Source organism: Diceros bicornis, chromosome 27 (assembly GCF_020826845.1).
Source record: "Diceros bicornis minor isolate mBicDic1 chromosome 27, mDicBic1.mat.cur, whole genome shotgun sequence".
Lineage (NCBI taxonomy): Eukaryota > Metazoa > Chordata > Mammalia > Perissodactyla > Rhinocerotidae > Diceros > Diceros bicornis.
Window position 1 is genome coordinate 2,301,084 of NC_080766.1, and position 22,864 is coordinate 2,323,947.

The 22,864-nt window shown below is 51.3% G+C and overlaps 1 pseudogene; it reads right to left on the reverse strand.

The window, feature by feature from the left end:
* Positions 1-4,826: 4,826 nt before the first annotated feature.
* Positions 4,827-22,864, reverse strand: part of LOC131423074 (peroxynitrite isomerase THAP4-like) — a 113,930-nt pseudogene continuing 95,892 nt past the window's right edge.

Consider the following 22,864-nt stretch of genomic DNA (forward strand, 5'->3'; position numbering starts at 1 on the left):
CCCTCCTCTCTTCTACAGCTGCAGTGTCTCCAGGAGACCTCATTCAATTCCATGGTTTTAAACATCTCTGACCTCATCCTGACTCTGCAGACACACTGATGCAACTTTAAGAAGATAGGTGCTGGCTCCCCAGTGTCAGCACCTAAGAAGTATTTCAGACTCGATTCCTTTCAAAATTTTACTGTCATATGAGTTCCAAAATAGCATCAAATATTTCCAAAAAGGAGGAAAAATTTGGCAACAATAAATAGTAGTGAACAAAGTAACCAATAAAACGTCTACTTGCATATAACCATCGTTGCTAGATGGGGAAAATAAGAACATAGAACTAAGTAAGATCAGACAGTCTCGAGCTGGGGAGTGGAAGGTGATGAGTTGGGAGTGTAGAACACAGGAACGGATCGATTCTAAGCATTTACAGAAAGAGAGGCAGAAATCGTTGTTCCTAAAAGCTGAAAGACACCCACTAGAAGAATAGAAAAATCATGAGAAAGCCTAACAAATTAAAAATTAAATTAAATGGTAGACTCAAATTCCAATTTATTGATAATCACAATTGTAAATGGATCAAATTGCTCTATAAAAAGATGAAGGCTCTCAAGTTGAGTTAAAATATAGTTATAAAATAAAGGTATATAATATGGTTGAAAATAAGGAGATAAAGAAATAAGACTTTAAATGGGACAAAAAGGGGTTCTCTGTGTTGATAACTGTCAGGAACACTTATACACCTAACAATATGGTCTTGAAACATAAAGCAAAACTGGACAAACAAGAAGACACAGGCACCTCAAGAATCACAGGGAAACCTACCTTACCTCTCTTAGAAATCCACAAGTCAAGTGATACAGTAAGTTAGGAAACAGATCTGATGATGAACACAAAAAAGCTAGATCTAGACTCAGCCCAAGGGACAACAACATAAGCAACTAGTGGAGAGGAAACATTCTTCTCAAACCACAATGAAACAGTCACCACAATGGACTGTGTGCTAAGCCACAGTGAAATCTCTAAAGAGTCCAAAAAGCAGAAATCTATGTGACCATATTACCGGACCTTAAAACAATAAAAGTAAAAAGTAATCACAAAATACTGGCTCCCCTCCCCCAACCTATCCACTTGAAAATCTATCCAAACCCTTCTAAATCTCTCAGGTTAAAGAGGGAATCCAGACAGACAGGACAACCTCTTTAGAAATGAATAGCAATGAGAGGAGCATGAGACAAATCTATGGCGTGGGGACAAAGGAACAGAAGAAGGGACACAGCCTCCACTGCAGGTATCAGGGAATATCAACTGTACACGAAGAAGCTGAGCACTTCCCTCCAGGAGCCAGAACAACACCACAATAAAACCAACATCAGCAGAATGAAGTGAGGATTCACAAGACAGGAACAACGATGTAGACCTGAGCAATGGAGTCAAGGGCTGACTGTCTGGAAAGACCTGCACCAGTGAGAAACCTTGCGCAATCTGACCAAGAGGAACAGACAAAGGCACCAAACTGTACCATCAGGTACAAGAAACTACAGAAACAGCTTTAACGTGATAGGAGAACATAGGGGATAACTCTGACCAGGACATCAGCGGTCCTCAACTGGAGCTGTCCTTCCCCCGGGATGCATCTGGAAACACGCAGGATGGGTTTTGTTTCTTGCTTTGTGTTTTCTTAATGGTTGTTGCCCTGGGGGTCCGGGAGGTCCTGAACAGCCTGTCATATAGAGCCGTTTCCCTCCTGAAGTGTTACTGACATCTGGGAAGACAAGCACTGATCCAGATTAAATGAACAATGTGGTAGGGAAATGTTCTCCATGGGTGTATAACAGGCAAAAGATGGTACCCTCAATACATAAGGAATATTGAGAAACCAATGTTTACAAGGACTAAACTGTAAAAGAGCAGGAAAATCAGAAATGTAGCCAATAAACACACCAACAATATTCCAACCTATTTGTACAGGTAGAGAAATATGTATGTAAAGCACAGGAAATAGTCTAGGAGATTACACACCAAATTTTACTAGCAACAAGGAATAAAAGTTGGAAGGTATGTGAGAAATAGGAGTTTTTACCACTTGTTACCTTGTATATTTCTAGAGTGTTTTAATTTTTACAAAAGAGAATGTATTCTACTCAAAAAGATGTTTCAAATTTTAAAGAAATTATTAAAATGTTCAAAATGACTTCAGTTCAAGGATATTCATTAAAACATGAAGGGAAAGAACCCCCCCATGACTTTAAGAGTCTCCTGTAACTATTCTAATAGTTACTATGTCGATTTTATTTCACATTTAGATCCTAACTCATTGGAATTTACATTTGTTTGAGGGATGCAACAGAAGCTGATTTTCTCCTGTTCAAGTGGAAAACCAACCATCCAGGAACCATTCATTGCGTAGGTCTGGCTTTCCCAGCAGACCTGCAATGCCTCCTTCCCCACCTGCTAAACCCTGACAACTACCGCTGCCTCTCGAGCACCCTAGAGCGAGCGGGGTGAGCTCTGCAGCCTGGGCTCCCTGTCTAAAAGGGGCAGCTACCAGCAGAGCCTTCTCCCAAGACAGCAGCAGGCATGCTGCACACAGAGGTGATCAGGGGCCATCTGCTGCGGAGCAGGAAACCCCTCATGATGAGCAGGCAGTGGGGGAGCCCCGAGCCCTGGGACTGACCCTGGCTGGGGGCAGCAGGCTGCTAAGGCAGGGAGCCCCTCCCTTCAGCTCGTCCAGCTCCTCCTGCAACGTGTGCACCTGGCTGTCAGCAGCTGCCCCTCTTCAGCTCGCTGTCCTTCTCCACCTGCTCCCGCAGGCGGCACCCGTGCTCCTGTTCCCCCGGGAGCAGAAGCAGTAGGAGTGCAGCAGTCGAGGAGATCTTGGGCCCCCAGTGCTGACAGGATGACTCAGCTGAGGGACGAGGGGCCGGTGTTGCTGTGCTCGCCCCGCACACCTTCTGTGGCTGGCTTCAGGGTGACATCCGTCGGAGGGTGGAGGGGCTCTGGGAGGGTTTCTGAGGCATCATTGTGAATGATGAACTTGGGGGTTCTGGGCCAAGCTCTCATCAGGCCCCAGGCTGGTCCCGCTGCAGCTAGGCTCCACATGCTTCTTCAGCCTCTTTTGGTCAACAGCCTCTCAAGGGACAGATGGCCTCTCTTGAGTGTGCTCTGAGAAGAAACTGTAAGAAGGAAGCCAGCCAATAAATCTGCACGCCCCGATCCTGAGGGATAAAGTCACCCACGGAAATGCCACTCTTACCCAGCAGGCCCTGGCTGGGAAGAGGGGGTCTCATCGCCAGCATCTACAGCAGACGTGTTTGCATCTCCTTGGCTGCCTAATGCTGTGGAGGCCACACTGTCTCCTGGAGTTCCATCCAGAGACTGCGCCCAATCCTGACTGGCAGCTTCCTGGGTGGCACTGGGTGCGTGTTCACCCTGCAGAACGGGTTACTTCCACTTGCGGGACGACAGCTGGGCCCTCAGCTTTTCCCTCAAGGACCACAATGAACCTGAAACTCCTTTCTCATCTGCTTCACGCCATGTTCCTCAGGCCCCCGGTGGCCTTCCTAGTGTCCTTTCTCCTGGGGCGGCCGTGGCCTTCAGTCCCCACTTCTCGGTCAGGTGGAAGATGGAGGGCGTGGCCATGGCTTGAGCACATAGTACTGATCCTCCAGCCTTTCCTAGAGCTGTTTTTGGTGAAATATTCACTACAGACGAAAGAATGCTTAGTGGGGTCCAGTCACCCCTGTGAACAGCTTTTAACCACTGGACCAGATGTTTTGAGCCAATTTTGTGGAGCCTGCAAGGATAAATGAAAGAGTAATTAGAAAGAAAGAATTAAATGTTTCCCCCTAAAATAATCAGCTATAAAAGCAAAACAAGTGTTTTTGGGAACACCCACACCTGTAGCCACTTTGCCCATTTAAACCTTTAGTAAAGATTTAAGGAACACTTGCTTGCAACTTATTACTGGAATAGAAACATGAAAGACCCATTGTCTAACTTAAGGAGGTGACCGTCTGTAGGGCAGAGAAGGAAGGAAGGTGAGGACCTCCTCCCAGGTTGTGGTAAGTGCCCTGTAGGGACACAGACGTTCTGGCAGATAACACGGGATGGCATCAAGACAACAGGAAAGGCTTCAAGAAGCCTCAGAAATAGTTCTTAGAAGCTCATGGCTGCCCAATCCTCCTGCTGTCCCTAGGATACAAGACTTTGGGTGCTAAAACGGGGAGGGTTGGCCCCCCTATTTCAAAGCCAGGCCAGGTGTTGGCCAGCAGAGCCTCCCAGGCACCCAGCAGGGCGCCTGGCCCCAGCTCTGCTCAAGCAGCTGTGGATGCGAGACCACCGCCAAGGGGAGGTCAGCCCCAAGAGCTGTGGATCTGTATTACTCCTGTCCTCCCACTACAAGGAGGAAAGCTGCTTCCTGTACAAATCAACCAGCCCCTGCAAGGTACTGACCAAGACACTTCATAATCTCTTCTCCTCATTAAGGTAAAATCTCTATTTAGACCAAACTGCACGTGGGGGGTTGGGGGGGTCTGTCCCGAGGGCTTTCTGTTCCACTTGAGGTCATCTAACCCCCCTGAGGCCACTGTGGACCAGACCAGTTGGATACTAGGTCCTCAGGGAGTTCCAAGCAACATGACTTTCTAACCTTTCTCAATGCTTTGTGACTATTTACCAAAGGACCCCTACCTCATTTGCCCCCAGACCACATTAGACCATGACACATGCCAAGAGCCACCTTCTCTGCAGGGCTTTGCCTCATTCTCAAAAACAGTAACAAAACTTTTGGGACACAGGCTCTGCAGGAAACCGTCAAGAAAGTAGGGTGTCTGACCTCTGAAACAAGCTCATGTTACTAGTTCTTTGGGTAGATTGTAACAACTTCCGAATTAGAACAAACCACTGTAAACCTTCAATAAGACTACAGACAACAAGTGGCATTCAGGTCTTTCAAAATTCAATAACAACCTGCAACATGAAACAAAATGATCTGCCAGGAGGTTTTCAAAGTAGAATGTCTTCAGCGCACTGTTCTGGGACCTCCAGTGTGGAGTCCGCAGGTAAGGACTCATTGAACTAGCTGAATTCCAGAAGCCCTCATGAAGGGAGCCAGGCCAGGGGGAAAGCAAACCCCTCACCCTGCTGTAGGAGCCCAAGGACGATGTGTAGAGAGGAGCCCCTTCACCGAGTCCCCGAGGTAAGCCTCCCTGTGAGGAGTGGGCCGTGCCCTCCTCCACCCAGGATGCTGTCAGATGCAGAATCCAAGTCCACATGGTCAGCCTCCCTATGAGGAGTGGACTGTGCCCTGCTCCCCCAGGATGCTGTCAGATGCCCAGTCTGCAGGGTCAGCCTCCCCGTGAGGAGTGGGCCTCGCCCTGCTCCACCTAGGATGCTGTCAGATGCAGAGTCCCAAGTGTAAGTCTCCCCTTGAGGAGTGGGCTGAACCCTGCTCCTCCCAGGATGCTGTCTGAGTCCAAGTCCACAGGGTCAGCCTTCCCATGAGGAGTGGGCCTTGACCTGCTCTGCCCAGGATGCTGTCAGACACCTCTCCAGCACTCACCTCCACCTGCAGAGCCACCTTTCCCTGCACTGCCAGGAACCTTCTAGCAACAGAGCATCTGGGAGGTGTATCCATCCAGCAGGTACAAGCTGCATTTGCTCAGCCACATTCCTGATTGCAGAGATCAAGGCAGGCTCCCTGCCATCAAAAGAGCAGAAAAGTCACAGCAAATCCAAGAAGATAGTGACCTAAGGAAGAGCGTTTCCAGACTATCCTGTTACTTGACATTGTTGGCACTAGCCCAAATCAGTGGAGAGCAGGGTGGCTGCAGGGTGGGGGTGAGAGGGTGGTGGAGGCCATAAGGTGGGCGCTGGTGGCTGTGGGGTGGCCATGGTGGCCCGAGGTGCCCTGAGCAGAGACGGTGGCGCAGACCACAGCTACACAGCACCCAGCGCTGACTCACCTGCTGGACAGGCCCTGAGCACAAAGTGCTGCCCACCTCGGGCTGGACCTCATGGGGGGCTGACTGGGCAGTGGCGGCCAGTTACCTGTGGAAGGAGACGGTGGTTTCTCCTCGTTGCCTGGCCAATGGGAGCAGATCGTGGCCGCGCAGCGAACACCATCTCAGGCCTCAGGCTGTTGCACCGCCAGGCTCCGTTCCCCTCCTCACCACCCCTGAGTGGGACCACCACGAGGGTAGAGCTCTGGGCAACACTCTATGGGATGTGGAACTGGTCCCCGTGGCCTACAGGACAGCAAGATGGCAGCACTTACTCCAGCCACCCCCAGTGCACAGTTCTGATCGTTCTTGAGCTTCTGTTAGTGTTTCTTTATATAAAAATAAGCCATTGCGAATGCATGCTTTTCTTTGCATGTTTGTCCTTGTAATGAGCAGTCAGACTCCGCACTTTTTGATGTGTGCTGACAGCTTACGCCTCTCCTCTCCCTCTTCCCCTCATGTCCACACCTGGACAAGCTGAAGAGCAAGTCCAGAGTCTCCCTTCTCTGGCATTGGCTTCGGATCCAACCACACAAGCCCCTGTATGTGTGCAGAACTCTCGCCCTGGTCTCAACCCTGGCAAAGATTTCTTGCTTTGACCAAACTTTAGTCAGGATCCTGAACCTTTTCCTAGGTTTGTCTGTGCACTTCCTTGTAAAATCCAGTTTTAGTAAGAACCTTGCTAAGTCAGTTTAAGCAGAACCCACACCCGTAGATCTGATCACCCTCGAGATCTGCTTGGGCTCCTCCACGTCCCCCACCATCCCTCAGGTGGCGTCTGATAACTCTGGCCTGGCTTCGGTAATAATCCTGTTAGGTCAGGTTAGCTAGAAACCCCAACACTTGTTTTTTCTCTTAGTAATTTTCCATCTCCTGACCCCCACCATGCTGCCTGGCCGTGAATGCTCACTTGCCCATGCTGCATTCAAAGTCGAGCCCAATCTCATTTCTCCCCAACTGTGAATCCCATCACAGTGGTCTCTACATATTGCAGTGGTTCTGAATAAAATATGCCTTACTATTTTTGACAAGTGTCATTGAATATTTTTTCTTTAAAACCTCCAACCACGATAAAAACCCAGGCCTGGTTTCTTTCCTTGCTCCCTCAAGCCATTTCAGAGCTGCTTGTGATTTTGGCCCTGCTCTCCTCAGAGACGTCTATTATGTGAGTCATAAGACTTTTGCTAACTTCTGTGTGTGTGTGGAGGGGGACACACACCAGCATCAGTCTCTCCATGGCAACCATAGCACTTACCAGTGAGCAGTCATATTTTGAAAGGAATCTCTTTCTCTGGGCAGTAGGTCTCAACAATGAGTTCAAAATATTCAGTGAACGATGTACTAAACAGATGTGCTGTCATCCAGGCTTTGTTGTTCCATTTGAGCATTGACTCTAAGTTAAAGTCACTGGATGCATTACCCCTAACAAGAGAGCGAGCCTATACAAAGGCCCGGGGGGGTGGATTGGAGGGGGAGGGGAGAGAACAGGATCAGTTAGAGGAACCAGAGGTCAGAGTGTGAGAGAGGAGTTGGAGAAGGGGCCAGAGCAGTCGGTAACAGCACAGCAGCCAGGTCAAGTCCCTGTGCAACATGTCTGGGAGTCAGGATCTTCCAATTGCAGTCAGTGGGGGAGCCCCACTTCTGCTTGGATCTCTGGGGGACAAGAAGGCAGTGTCTTACCACGTCTGTCTGTCCACAGCTCCCAGACCCTGGCCAGGGAGCACGAAGCGCTGATGCAGAAGTACCTGCACCTGCTGCAGATCGTGGAGACGAGAAGACAGTGGCCAAGCAGCTACGGCAGCAGATCGAGAATGGGGAGATCAATATCGAGTGGCTGAAGGCAGAGGTGACTGCTGACGAGGGGTGCAGAAGAGGGTGGCCAGGGTGCCCAGGGCACAGGCCCAACACCCCACACTCCAGGCTTCAGGAGGATCGGGGGGGCACATGACCGGCAGCGGGGACCAGCTTCCAGCCACAGCTAAGCCAGTCTCCAAAAGTAAATTTAGTGATGCTGGCAGAGTGGGAAGGGCCTTAGTCAGATCTGAGTTCAGATCTACCACTTGACAGTTGCAACTTGGAGTGCGCCCCCCCCATCCTCTATGCGTCCATTCCTTCATCTATAAAACAGCCTTTTTATACTTGCCTGACAAGGGTGTGAGGATTGAGTGAGGTTATTTATGGGCGAGTTTTTATTTACTCTGCTGATGACCACATTGAGTAAGCATCCCCACATTATCAGCTGAAGAGTCCGGGGACACAGAGTCCCTGGTAGGTCATCATAGTGTGGGCTCCTGGCTCAGTTCCAAGCAGTCGTTCTCTCTGCCTGTCATAAGAGCTCCTACAGGGGCTCACCGGCTCCAGGCTCATTGGTCTGGAGGCCATGCTGTTGCTAGGTTAAGCCTTCTAGAACTTCACTACTCAAAATGTGGTCCATGAAGCAAGAGCATGTTAGGAATTCAGAATCTCAGGCCCTGCCCAGACCTCCAGAATCAGAATCTGCACTTTCACAACATCCCAGTTGATTGCCATTTACATTAAAGCTTGGGAGGCGCTGGCTCTCTGTCCCTTAGACGCCCCTCACCAGCTGTCTACCCCAGCGCCGAATGATCTGATTGCCTCTCCCCCCTCAAGAAGGACACTGCCTTCTTGTCCCCCAGAGATCCAAGCATGTTCACCAGATGCTCAGAGCCATTTGGCCACGTCACACGAGGACCGTGGACTCTGAGCTGAGGACGGGAAAATGGAAACATAGATTCTAACGAGGGTCGGCTGCATGATTTGTAGGGTCTGAGGCAAGGGAAAAATGCAAGGCCCTGGGTGGAGTCGGGGAAGTCGACCTCCCCTTCTCACAGCCCACCAACCCACCCATGGCAGACAGGCGCCCCCCCAATTTCAACCTCCAACCTCCTCTAACCTCTGTGCCATGATACACTTGGTACCTAGATGAGGGGTGGGCAAGATGTCCCTGCTGAGTCACCCACCTAGTGCCCAGGCATTGTCCCTCACCCTGCCCTGAGACACCATCGGGATTGCACTGCACCCACTCTTACTGCACCTACACCGAGGCTCCTGAAGAGGGTTGAGGGTGACTCACGGAGGGATGTGAGTTTTCCTTGCTGACTAGACCCATTTGCTCCCAGAGAGAGGGTAGAGGAGGTCATGGGTTCTGGGGTGCCAACGTGTGTGGAGCAAGCAGCTGAGAGACCACCCCAGTGAGGCAGCAGGAGGCAGGAACACATGGGGGCTGAGGCTCCAAGCCCCTGGGGTGTGCCCCATTGTTCCATCAGATGTTACTCATGAAAACAAATTAAAAGAGAAATGGTTAAGAACTACAAGGTTGCAACTGCGGAACTTGAAGCCCCAAGCATGGGGCCTTCTGAGCATAGGACCCCATCACATGACTTTGAAGCCAGCTCTGCCTGGAATGTTCAAAGATCTGAAGTTGCCAATTCCACCTTATGGTGCCGCTGCCAAGCTCTGAACTGATGGTCACGTCAGCTCGGAACTTGAGGTTGAACAAAAGTTTCAGATTCCACACACCTCCTCTACCCTGCACCAGGCACTGTCAGACATGCTTCCTTAGTCAGTTCCCATAGCTATAATCATAGGATTGAATGAGGAAGGGGGCTAAGAGAACTCAAGTCATCTGCCCAAGCTCACACAGCTGGGAGGTGGCAGAGCCAGCACTAGAACCCACGTCTCCTTGTCTACTTGCTAGTCTTGCCACTCTACTCATAGCCTCTTCCCATGTCACTCCTGGGATGGGGGCTTGTCCCGAGTCTAAACCATCTGGTTCACTCTGAGATCTATCCTAGCCCTACACATATCCCTGAAACCAAGCTGAGTCCTTGTTAGGGACCAGGGAATAGGTCTAGGGACCAGCATCAGGTTAGTGGCTTCATGATCAAGGGTGTCGGGTGTCATTCATTCACTCACTCACTCATTCACTAACTGCCTAAGATCAGCTGACCACTGCCTCATCCTCTTCCCCAGGCTCCTCTTCCCTCATCACTTGGGGATCCAGCCAGTGTCCCCGGTCATGAGCTGTGCACATCTTGGCCTTTGCACATGCTGGGGCTTCTGTTTGGAGTGCCCCTGCCACCCCCACGCTTCCCTGCCTGGTGGGATCCTACCAAGCTCGAATGCCTCCTCCTGGGGACTCTCATCCCAGAATGTTCTCCTTGCCCCCTGCTCCCACGGCTTTCCCACCCTCAGCATGCCATGTCAGAGCCAGGTCCTTGGGTGTCTGTCCCCAACCCGGTCTGGTGAGACCTCCTTGAAAGCAGGGGTGTCCTTTATCACTCTGTCCCTTCTGCCTCACACATAGTAGGTACTCTGTAAGGGCTTGATGAATGAATGGGCATCAGGCTCTGTGGCACGCAGTAAAGAGATGGAAGATTCTACCCTTAAGGTCTGATTGGGGTAGAGTGTGATTGGTGCCATAATAGAGTTTGTGGTGTGAACCCAGCTAGAAAATGAGTCATTTTATGGCCAAAGAAGGTGTGGGTTCATGTCGCATATGGCCTTGAAAGGTTTCAGGGGTTGGTAGGCCAGAGAAGGGGTGGGTGCAAAAGGCAGGGCCCTCTCTGGTGCTGGGGAGCACAAAACTGGTCAGTTTTGAGTGAAAGTGTGTGTGTGAGTGTGTGTGTGTGTGTGTGTGTGTGTTTGTCAGTGTGGCAGCAGAGGCCTGTTTGGTGGGAATTTGGAGCAACGTTTTCAACTGAGTGCATTACTCTCCAGGGCAAAGGATTTCTTTAAGAAGACTGAAAGATCAGCTTGGTAAAGCCTTCTGGCTGTAGTCTCTCTCTCTCACTGTCTCTCACTCTCTCTTACTCTCACTCACTCTCACTCACACACACACATCCACATCCTGCAGGGCAGAGGACACCTGTGTGCTCTGGAGGGGCTTTAGGAGGGTGAAACAGAGCCCATTTCCCAGGAAGTAGGCCATCAGGTAGGCAGGAGGCACTGAGAAGCCAAGTAAGTGATGAGTGACGCCCGTGACAAAGACAGAGTGTCTTAGAAAGTCAGAGCTGGGAGGGATCTGAGAACTCAGAGGTCCACAGAAGAGGGAGGACTTATCCAAGGTCACTCCAAGGTCACTTCCAGTGCTAGAATCCAGGCTTAACCTTGGGTCTCCTGGCTGTAGATGCTTGGCCTGTGCCTGCCCCACAACTTATTCCTTCCTTGCTGGGGAGACGGGCCAGATAAAAGGTGCATGTTCGGGAACCACTGTGTCACCTGGATGACCTCAAGCTCTCATGGTCCACCTGATAGCCAGAAAAATTCCTCAAGCCCCATCCCACTTATTCCTGAGGATTTTCAGGGTCTTCCATTTTCATGGCCACGTCTGGCTTCTAATTCTGCTCTCCTGGCTTCTTGTATCACTTCTCACAGTGGCTGTCTTCACTCGGTCTTGACTGCTCCTTACCCCCGTATGGGCACTCCTTGTGTCCATCAGGTGGAGCTAGATTCTGCTGCAATTACAAACAGCCTCCAAGTCTCAGTGGCTTAAAACAACAAAGATTGCTTTTTCTCTCACACTGTGTGTCCATTGTGGGTTCCGCTCCACAACATTCTCACTCAGAGTCAGGGTCACAGGCTGATGGGTCTCCCACAATCAGGAAATTCACCAGTCCCATGGTAGGGGAAGCAACGTGGCAAATGGTGCCTGACAGCACTGCTCACATTTCATTGGACAAAGTGAGTCACTTGAACACACTCAACTTCAGGGGCTTGGGAAGTACAGTCCTGCCCTGTCCCAGCAGGACAACCAGAGTATCCAGGAAAGACCTAATGACACCCAACTGGCTCCTCTTTCAGTCCCCAAGCCCCTGACACCAGCCAAGTATAGACCAGACTTTCTGAAAGGCTTAGATACAGTAGAAGGTGTTTGCAGTACTGAAACAGAAAATGGCTTAAAGGTGAATAGAAGACATCCTTGCCCTTCTGTCACTCAGCCTTTCCTGCTACACGGATTTCTTGCTGACCTCCTCTCCTCACACTGGCCTCTCTCCACATGTTTCCAACGCCATTTTGTTGGTGGTGGGGGTGTTCATAATCTCTTTATCTGCCAAGACCCTCGCCCCCGTCCAGTGATGTGTTGGAGCTGGCTTATACCAATTTGCAAGTTTGTTGTGAAATTTTCAAGACTCTTTCAAGCTTGTTATTCGCCCTTTGGTAGCTTAAAATGGGCCAAGGTTGGAATGTTTACACCATGGAAATCAGCCAGTGCTACCAGTCAGAGTTTTTTTTTTAGAGAGCTGGTCATTAATCCTTTACCAATATACCCTTGTCTACACTTTCTTCAGGACCAGCTAAATACTTTGCTGGGTCCAGTGCAAAATGAAAATGCAAGGCTCTTAAGAATTTCAAGGCAACAACAACAGAGCCTGAAACCAGGCATTAGGCCCTTCTAAGCGGGCTGTGGACAGGTCACACATCAAGGACATTGGCCCTGTCTCTACTCCATGTATACTCTCCATCCCTGGAAACCCCCCCCACAGCCATGTCTCCCTAGAGGTAACGGGAGAGCATACTCAAACAAAAGTCTGCACAAAATTTATTAAGCAAAACTATCCAGCTCTGCTTAGTCTCTTCTTTTCCATCTAAACAGCCCTCTTGGGCCTTATCTTTTGTAACCAAAAAGCTCCAAGGACCATCTAAAACAAAGGGAGCATCCTCCTCTGAGAAGAATCCTCCCCTCCTCTAGAATCTTCAGTTTGGCACCATTTCATTGTTTTAATAGTTATTTTTCTCCCATTTATGATTGGAAGTAAGTTTGGATGGCTCAGGCAGCTCTAAAGGGCAGGGTAGGAGTTTAGAGATGGTGGTGATATTTTACTGACTTGGTAGCACTCAGAATCCTGCAAGCCTGACTCTGCAAGTAACTGCAGAGATCTTTAGTTCAGGGTTTAAGGTAAAACTGTAGCCATGGAATCAGGTTTGCAAACCAACTTTGACATGGAGAGGGCCGCCTTGACCCCTCCCCAGTCAGCCCCTCTGCAGGGCCCACTCTGTGCCTTGAATCCTATTTCCCATGTTCCTCCTGCCATCCCCAACCCTGCTGTCCTGCACTCAACACCCTGTCATACTCTGCATCTTTGTTCACACCATCCCCTCTGCTCCAATTCCTTCCATTCTATAACACACTTGCTGGGCTCCTTTTTTTCTTTGTGAGGAAGATAAGCCCTGAGCTAAAATCCATGCCAATCCTCCTCTTTTTGCTGAGGAAGACTGGCCCTGGGTTAACATCTGTGCCCATGTTCCTCCACTTTTATATGGGATGACACCACAACATGGCCTGACATGAGGTGCATCGGTGCAGGCCCGGGATCCGAACCCGGGCCGCCAGCAGCGGAGCTCGTGCACTTAACTGCTACACCACGGGGCCAGCGCAGTTGGGCTCCTGTTTTGTCCTGCAAAACCTCTGGGTAGCGCTTGTGGCTTCCATGGTGAGACCCTCCCACTGCAGGAGTTGTGCACCTTGTTGGAGTATCAGTTACCTCTGTGGGTATCTGACCCTCTTCTTAGGCTGGAAGCTCCTCCAGGGAAGGGATCTGACTTATCCACCTTTGGCTGTGTCTCACCCGTGCCCAGCATGGTGCCCACCACAGAGACTCCATCAGGACATGCTGACAGCATTGGCACAAAGGGAGACAGAGATGGGCATCTCTTAGGCTTGCAAGAGGCCAGAGGGAATGGAGGAAGGAGAGAGAACTGAGTTGTGTGGCAGCTGTTTGAAAAGCAAGAAGTACAAAGATCTTTAGCAAAACTTTGCTAACAAAAGAGAGAAAACCCAGGACTAATTCCTCCACCAATGACTGCACTGACTAAATGCATTCTGGATTAAAGACACTGTCTCCAGAGAGGGGACTGGGGTGTGGCAGGAGCCGATGAGCAGTGCTGCTAAGGAGTGTGACAAATGAGGGTTTGCCTCTGATGGGCCAAGAAGGTCAGACTGTGGGGTGGAAAGTGGGCAGGGCTCAGCTGAGACACCAGGCATTGACCCAGTTGGGCAGACAGAGCTGGACTCTAGCTGGCGAGTTGGGGTGTAAGCCAAATTCCAAACTCTCCATGGACATCGTTGAGAAGGGTCAGCTGAGCAGGCCCTGATGTCAACCAAGCAAACCCAGATCCAAAGCAAATGCATCCCCAGAAGGGACCTGCAGGATAAGGGAAAGGAGGCCTCTGCGATCTCAGTGGGGCTGGGGCTCCTGCCACCATCCTGACACTGGTTTGTAGCAGGGTTGGGCCATGGTCCAAGGCTTCTGCAGGGTCCCCAGGCTCACAGCTTTCCAGAGCTTTGCCAACCTGGCCCGATCCTTAAATCAGATTCCCAGACTGCCAGTGTTGCCTATGCAGGGAGCAGAGTGCCTGACCTGATGGCATCTGGTTTTTGCTCTTGTCCCTGGGGAGTAGATGTCTTGTAGACGTATCTGAGAAGGGCGCCATCAGTTTTACATACAGACTAGTCTTACACACACACACACACACACACACACACACACACACACACATCCCTCTAGCCTAAAGAGAAAAGGATACCACGTGCAGATACCAGAACTGGCAAAGACAGCAGACTGGCATTAGGGTGATGACATCAGGACAGTAAGGGTGCTGACATCAGGACAGTTAGGGTGCTGACTGGGTATTCACGTGTCTCTGAGCTCTCCACGAGCCTGTGTGTGAGTCCCTTAGCTCTTTAGAGTTCAGATCCAAGAACAGCCATTTTTGCATGTGCCAAGGGTCTCAGAGAATCGAAAAAATAGAAAAGCCTGCATCAGCAATGCATATTTCTCCATTAGATATTTTCAGCCGCTCTTCAAGCACAGGCCGGGGCAGTTTTAGCAACCCAGAAGTGGAGAGCGGGTAACTGTCCCATTTTGCTTTCAAAGTGCTCCATTCACTCAATTGTCAGAGCCCATTCATCCTGCGGTTCAGCAAGTGGCCTTGAGGGGACAAAGCCACGTGCCCTGAAAAGGGAGCAGAGCTGGCTCTGTGGCGTGTTTGTGATTTCCTTAGCTACTATCTTTGAACGTCTGCCACACAGCTCAGGGATGTCTCTGCACCCATTCAGCACCTTCCACTCCTGCTCTTGTTGTACTGAGGGAGTGAGACCCCAGGGTGGGGGTTTGCCCTCAGGCAACACACTGCTGGGAGAGGGGACAGCCCCCTGTGACACATCCCCGAGGAGGACAACACCAGGGGCCTCCAACAGCCAAAGTGCTGGGTCATCACAGAGGAGGGAGCAGAGAGCACACGTGGACAATGGGACCAGGGAGGGGCATCTGATGTGGCAGAGAAAGACAGAGACCACGGCAGGGAGATGAGGACAGGCTCCTAGGCTGGGGCTGCCCTGGCTCCCGGGGGGCTTCACACTTTCTATCTGGGCCTGTTTTCCTGTCCACAAATGGGGTGTATGACAGAGTCCCTATGGCATCCCCTCTGCTGTTCAGCTCAAACCCCAGACACACTGGGGAAGTTCTCAGTTCTCCAGGGTGGTAGGAGATGGGGGTGATGAGCAGAGGCAGAGGAGGAACAGTTGGGAGGGCAGGGGGCTGCAGGAAGTAGCAGAAGTCTCTCTGGCATCCTTACAGCTCACCCTGGAGAGGAGACTCAGGCTGTGTTCTGGAGCTGGCTGGCTGGGGAGCATGGGTGGGGAGGAGGATGCTGGGAGGGGAGCCACAGCAAATGTGGCTGCCAGGGGTGTTCAGAAGGCCATTACTCAGCCTGGTGCTAAGCTGCTAGTGAGAAGGCATGTTCCCCAGTGCTCTTTAGGTGGTGACAGGTCACTTGCATGGGAAAATCTGGGTGTTTTTGCTTTTCTGTTTTCCCTCAAAATGGGGTTGTGGAGAGCTAGCATTTACTGAGCACCTTCTCTGCATCAGGCCCTCAAATTGTCCCATTACTTGCAGGAGTGACCTCATTTCACCTTCAGATTCTCCAGGAAAGACCTGAAGTTAAGAGATGTTAGGCATCTTGCTGGAGGTCACACAGCTGAGAAGCAGCATAAGGCGGATTTGAGCCTGCTCTGAGTGGGTCTCAAGCCTTAGCTCTTTTTCACATCATCAGTGGCATTTCCTCTGAATTCTCTAGAGCCCTGAGTTCCTCTAAGATCCTTTAGGGTCACCCCAGCAGGTGGGCACTGAGGGTTCCAGGAAGGCTGGCAGCGAGAGCAGCTCCCATCCTCTGCCGGCTTCTGGGGAGTGTGACCCATATTTAGAAAAGCCTGTGTTTGGTGTAGAGCTCTGCTGTCACCATCTTGAAATTTTGTCATTTTTTAAAGAAGGGATCCTGCATATTTGCTCTGCACTGGGCCCCACAAGTTACATAGTCTATCCTTCTGATGAGGTTTTCACATAAGGTGTCACTTGAGAAAGGTGTTTGCTGCTAGAGTCCCACGGACGGTGGCAGCCCCTGCCCTCTCCCTGGGCCCCTCAGCTCTGCTGGGACTTGGGGGCAGAGGCCCTTTGAGGGGCAGGAACTCCATGGCCGGAGCTTACACTGTGCTTCCTCTGTCAGTGAGGCCATCGTGTGTTTGCACCACATCTTTACCAAGGCCTGAAGACCTGCATCTCCAGCTGGCCCACTGGGGCCTGGGTGAGCAGCCAGCCCTGGCAGAGTTCCCCAGCCACCACCTGAGAAGTCCCTCTCCAAGGCCCACTCCTGCAGGCTGGCGGCACTTCCATCCTCCCCGACTGTAACAGTAGCCCCTTAAAAACTCACATAATCCCTCAGATGGAGCAGAAGAGGAAAGACAAGTTGGCAAAAGCTGTTTTTCTAGGAAGAGATATTTTTAGTTTCTTATCTATTTTCCCTTTTAAAAATAATATATATGAACACATTTGAGAAAATTCGACTATCTAGAAAAGCAGAAAATGTTAAAAGCTATATCAACCATAGTTCTCCTTCTCAAAGATAACCACTGTAAACACATTGATGTGTTTCCTCAAACTTTTTTCTATACACAGATCTTGGGATTCCCCCCCCATTTGATTTATATAATGTCACACATATGAATATTGAATTTGAATATTGATGTGTTTTTTTTTTTACTTAAGATTAGCACATGCTTTTTGATGGCTGTATGATGCTTCAGTACCTGTGAGCATGCCCTCATCCATGCAGCCATCTCCCATCATTGGCTCTTACAGTTGTCGCAACCACTAGAAACACTCATCTCTGCATCTGAAATGTTCATATGAGAGAGCGTCTCCTTGGGACAGGTTTCCAAAAGTAGAATGACAAAGAAAAGGTAAAAGCACGGTCAAGGCTCCCACTCCGTCCACCCTGCGTCACTGCTCTCCGAGCTGGCTGCACCATCCTGATGGCCCCGAGGGCTGCACAGCAGGACCCCTGCATCGCTCCTCTCCCACACTGAGTGTGACCCTTTTATTGTTCACTTTCCTAAGTCAGAGAGCCCCGCTTTTCCCCAAGGTCACAATGAGAAGACTCCCTAGAAGGAAAAGGTCTGCACTTCCTGTAGTTGCGTCATTGAAGGTGCTGTCCCTTGGGTAGTGTAAGAGCTCCTACTTAAGAGTTTATTGCAAAGGAAGCACGTATTTCTTTTTTAATGGAGTTTATAAGCAGAGGTTTCAGTGGGTTCATCCCTGCCAATCAAGTATTGAAGGGCAGGTTTGGGGAGATTGGCTGGGCTTTCAGGGGCTGGAAGGCAGGGTATTGTGTATCCAGGAGGTTGGGACAGAGCGGGCCAGCAACAGACCCACCTTGCTGAACCTGGGGAGGCATGGAAGGACAGGGACACACAGATAAAGGGACAGAGAGCTGAGGGGACATGACCCGAGAGGGCATGTCATGTGGGGAGAAGCCCTGGAATGGGGGACTCAAGAGAGCTGGTTCCAGGCCAGCTACTGATTCACCTTATGACCACGGATGGGTCACTTCTGTCACTGGTGGGGCACTCTGGGAGGCCTCTTGGGGGAGCCAGGGCTGAGGGGGATGTGGAGCTGCAATTCAGTTACCACAGAGGCCTCAGCTGAACCCCCAAAATTCCGGAGCTGGGTGGCCCTTCAGACCCTTCAGGCAGTGGGGCACACCACAGCACCCACAACAGCCCTCTCCGGCCTTCCAATACACAGGTGTCAGAGTAGACGGAGCCCCATCTCTATAAAGATCTGTGACTCTGATGTGGTCCCAATGCCTGGGGCCACCTATCTGGCCCTGGATAGGGCAGTGGTGCCAGAGTCATCCCCAAAGGCAAGGGGGTCTCTGGGTGGGAGGTCTGAGCCTGGCCTTGACCTCCGTGGGTGGGGCTGGGTGACCGAGGGTTTGTGGGGCATCTCACCGAGCAGACCTGTTGGCCATCCTGCTGCCCCTGTTCAATTTCTATCAGGAGCTAGTATCCAGCCAGCAGTACAGCCTGCAGACCCTGGCCAACTGCAAGCAGAACAGTGACTGACAAGCTGCTGAAGCACTATGAGGCCAAACTGACTGCAAGGAGAGAGTTTTGGAGACCTTCCTCACTGACCCCATGTTCCAGCTGGCATTTAGCCCTGTCCTTGAGGGCAAATGCATGGGGAGCCCACTGGGGGCCATGACAGTGAGGGCCACATCTGGGAGGAAGCCACACCTGGGGGCACCAGGGGGCCATGGCCGGGAGAGCCCAAGCCCTAACAGGCCCCAGCTCTGGGCTGCCTGGAGAATGGGGTTAGAGCCAGCCCCTGACCTAGCGGACCGCAGGCCTGTCCAGCTCCACAGAGCAGGCAGTGTGGGAAGGCGAGGGGGAGCTCCTGGTCCTGAGCCCACCTCCAGGTCCTTCCTCTTGCTGGCTTAGAGCCTCAAGCTCTGGGCTCTTGCCCTAGACAAGACCCTGGAAAAGTCTCCACATTAGAGTCTGAGATCAGAAGTGCTGTGGGTGTCCGTCCTCAGCCCTGCTCATGGGAGTGCTGAGAGTTCAGAGAACCATCCTCCATCTGCTTTCTCTCTCCCTCTCTACATTGCTGCTTTCTCTGACTTGCTTCATCACAGTCTCTCTCCTTCCTCATCCTTGCCTCTGTCCCTCTCCCCCTGCCTCTCCCTCCTGCAGATTCCCAGGCGCATTCTGACACTGCACGAGCTCCTGGCCCACTTTTCACATGCACATCCAGCCAACAGCCTGGACGACGCCAGGGCTAAACTGGGGGGGTTGTCTGGGTGAGCTCGCCTCCCGGGTGCCCCCGCCAGTGGACAGGCCAGGGCTGAGGATGCTCCCCAGCGGGAGTTTGCTGAGCCCCAGATGGTAAATCTCATGTTCAGTTTAGGATCCCAGGAGGTGGTGTTTGGGGGACCCCCCAGCCTGCCCCACCTGGAAGCAGGGTCCCAGGAGCAATCTGAGTTCACAGCTGAAGCCCAGGGGGCAGTTGGTGGGATGGTGTGGGTGGTGTGCTGTCCCTGGCACAGTTGTGGTTCGAGGAAGGGCCCTGGGCACTCACGTGGGCCCATCTGCCAGGATGGGGATCGGCCCAGGGACTCACAGGCACTCTGCCATCTTCCTCTGTTCTCCAGTGTCAGTGTCTCACAACCTGTGGTATAGGAGCCCCAGAGGGGAGCCTGGGTGATGGGCCTTCATGAGTCCAAGACTGCAGTCAACAGCAGGCAGTGTCACGAGTGGACAAGCCCGTGACTTGTCCAGTGTCAGAGGACCCAGCCCTCTGGTCAAGACACCTCCGCTGCCCCTCTTTCAGTCTCCAAAGCCCAGGGGGAAACCTTCCTCTGTGGGGGCAGAAGCAGGGGGACCAGGGAGGAGGCGCCTACAACAGCCCAGGCAGCAGTTGACGGTGGCCTGCACCAGGTGGTGGCAGTGGAGGTGAGGAGGAGGTTCAGATTCGCGGTGTGTTTTGAAGATGGAACCAACAGGAGTTTTTGATGCATTAGATGTGGGGAGAGAGAAGATGGGAGTCAAGGGCGATTCCAGAGTTTTTGGCTGAGCAAGCAGAAGGTTAGAGTTGCTGCTAACCAGGATGGAGAAAGGTGCAGGAGGGGCAGGTGTGGAGGGGGAATCTTTCTTGTTTCATTGGAGCTTAACTGGGGGCGTGTTGAACTTAAGATGGACAACAGTGATGGAGAGGACAAGAAGGGAGGAGGGCATTTGAGTCTGGAGTGTAAGGGAGCGAGCCATTCGGGAGCCATCAGCTCGGAGATGGTATTATAGTCACAAGACTGGTGAGATAACCAGAGGAGTGAGTTTAGGCAGGAAGGAGATGCGCACCAGGAGCTAGGCCCTGGGCTCTGCACCATATGGAGGCCAAGAGATGATGAGCAGCCTTGTACTCAGTGATGGGCTGCCAGAAGCTGCAAAGGACGGTCGGTCTGCAGCGTGTGAGGTGCTGTCCCCAGCTCTGCCAACCACTCAGTGCCCTAAATGGCTTCCCGAGTCCAGCAAGAGGCAGCCAGTAGGGCCACGGATCCCAGCTGGGCAGAGGGAGGACCAGGCTGGACCAGGGCAGGGCACAGGCCCCGGAGTGGAGGTTCATTCAGGGAGCAGATGTAATCAGAGCGTGATTGTAGACTAACAGAAACCATTGTGGGGTGGGGACCCAAGTCCTCTAGTGCCGCAAGTAGCCAAATCCTGCACACTTCCCCAAGGAGAAGACTTGGGACACCAGGGAGGCTCCTCATCCCTGCGGGATGCCCTGTCCTGGTGCGGGCAGGGGTGAGGAAGGCACATGGGTGCCAAGGCATTTATTCTAAGATCCTGATCCCATTTCCCGAAGCCTACTCGTCCTTTGTCCCACCTGATCACCTGTACCTGGCCTGAACACAGCCCTACTGGCACAGAAGAGAGTTTTCCTATCGGCCTGACAGCAGCCCTTTCATCCTCCTCTCTCCCTCCGGGGACTGAGGAAAGCTCCCAGCCCAGCAGGAAGCCATCAGATAACAAACCCTCCCTGGCTGTGCTCAGAAACACTCCTCCCCTGGAGCTGGCTCTCTCCTACCTCTGGCCTTTGTCCCGCTTTTTCTCCTGAACCTCATCTCTTGGGCTCAATGTAATCCAGGTCGTCACTTCCAGTTCCCCTGGGAGCCTGCGGCCCAGGGAACTCCTCCCTAGCTGCGTGGACGGTGTGGCTCTCAGCACAAAGCCCAGCCGGGGCTGGCAGGAGTCCTGAGCAGCTGCAGCTGGCACTTGTCTAACAGTGAAACTAGTGTTGCTACTCTGGGATCGCCCCCTTGTTTGTAGCAAATACAGCCCTCCTCAGCAAAATCCCCACCCTCTTCAAAAGAAATGGCTCTGCTTACTTTTGCTAACTTCCAAATATGAGTCCATATCCAGGGAACTAGCATATCTTTGAAAGGTGCCTCCCAAGAAGAGGGCTAGGGCCTGGGTTGCTGAGAGCATTGCTGGGAGGGACGGACTGAGGCTCCTAAGGAAGAGACCCCATCTCCATGCCCCAATCTGATAACCAGAAAACAACGGATGATAATAGTTTTATAATAACAACTTGGAAACCAGTGATAATAGCAACAGTGATCACTGCCCTTTATTCAAGCACCTGCCGTGTGTGCTGGGCCTGAGGTCAGCACGTGAAATGCGTTGTCGGGGGAAGAGGGAGAATCTCCCTCTGCCCTTTTCCTTAAGGTTCTTAAGGCTGGCCAAATAATTAACAAGACAGGTTAGCAGGAGAAAATAATACCAAGTTTAATAACATGTATACATGGGAGAAAACAGGGACACTGCGTTTCTCAACACAATAGCAGAAATTCTTGTCTTAAATACCATGTTCAACCAAAGACAAGGAGGATGTTGGGGGTGGGGGTGTCAGTTACAGGAGATTATCACTAAAGCACTGTAAAAAGAGTAAGGTTTATTATGCAGTTTTAAGGCCTCACCTTCCACATTGATAAGTTTCTAGAAATGATGTCATCCCCCCTCTTCCCAATACAGAGAGGGAGATACCTTTACAAATGGAGACTTCCCTTGTAAATGATTGTCTGGCAACTCCTCGCAGGGCCATCCAGAGAATGTGGCCAGAGAGACAGAACTTACGATAAGATGGGCTTGTTGGTGCCTTTTCTATTGTAACCTCTATCCTACATTATCTTTATAGCAGTCATGATAATAACTCCTTCCTGAAACAGATGTTTTGTTTTAAATTCTTTAGGCAGTTTGGGAGGGGAAACTCAAATATTCTTCCTGAGTTCTCTGAGTCCTTATTGTCTTCAGCTCGAAATAATCCGCATACCAGAGTGGTGCTTCCTGGGGTAGCTTGCCCTGAGCACCATCAGCGTTCTCTTCCATCCTCACTATGACCTTCTACAGGTAAGCAAACTGAGGGTCAGAGGGGTCTAGTAATTGCTCGTCATGCTGAGTTCATTAATCACGGATCCAGCTCGACCAGTGTCATCTCTCATTGCTGGGAGGGTTAAATTGGACAATGTCTACTACCACACACATTAACCAGCCCTCTTGGTGATCTGGTCGTGGTTGTAGAATTTGAGGCATCAGCAGACAAATAAGAGGTTTTGTGCTTTTCTTGGAGTAGGTGGGGTACTTTTTCCAGACGCTCCTCCCCACAAAATTACTAACATCCTAAGACTCCTGAAAACCCACCAAGGCTCTTAGCAAAGTTGGCAACTCACAGGCCTCTTTTCCCACCAATGCTATTTTTAAAAAGCAGTTAAATGGCGCCACCACCTGGAGGAGGAGTGTTGCGGCAGCCAGAACAGGACAAATAGGAAAGTTGTCCTTATTCTCAGATTAAGGGGCAAGGTGTGTTCTGCTCCCCCCCAGACGTGCTGAAGCCTACGGGAGTCAGTCTTTCCATGAGCCAGCACGATTGCCAGGTGCTCCAAAACTACGACATTCCAGGGCCTGAACATTAAGGAAGCAACTGTATAAAGTGCATTGGGGGAGGGGTGGAAAGAGTAACTGCAAA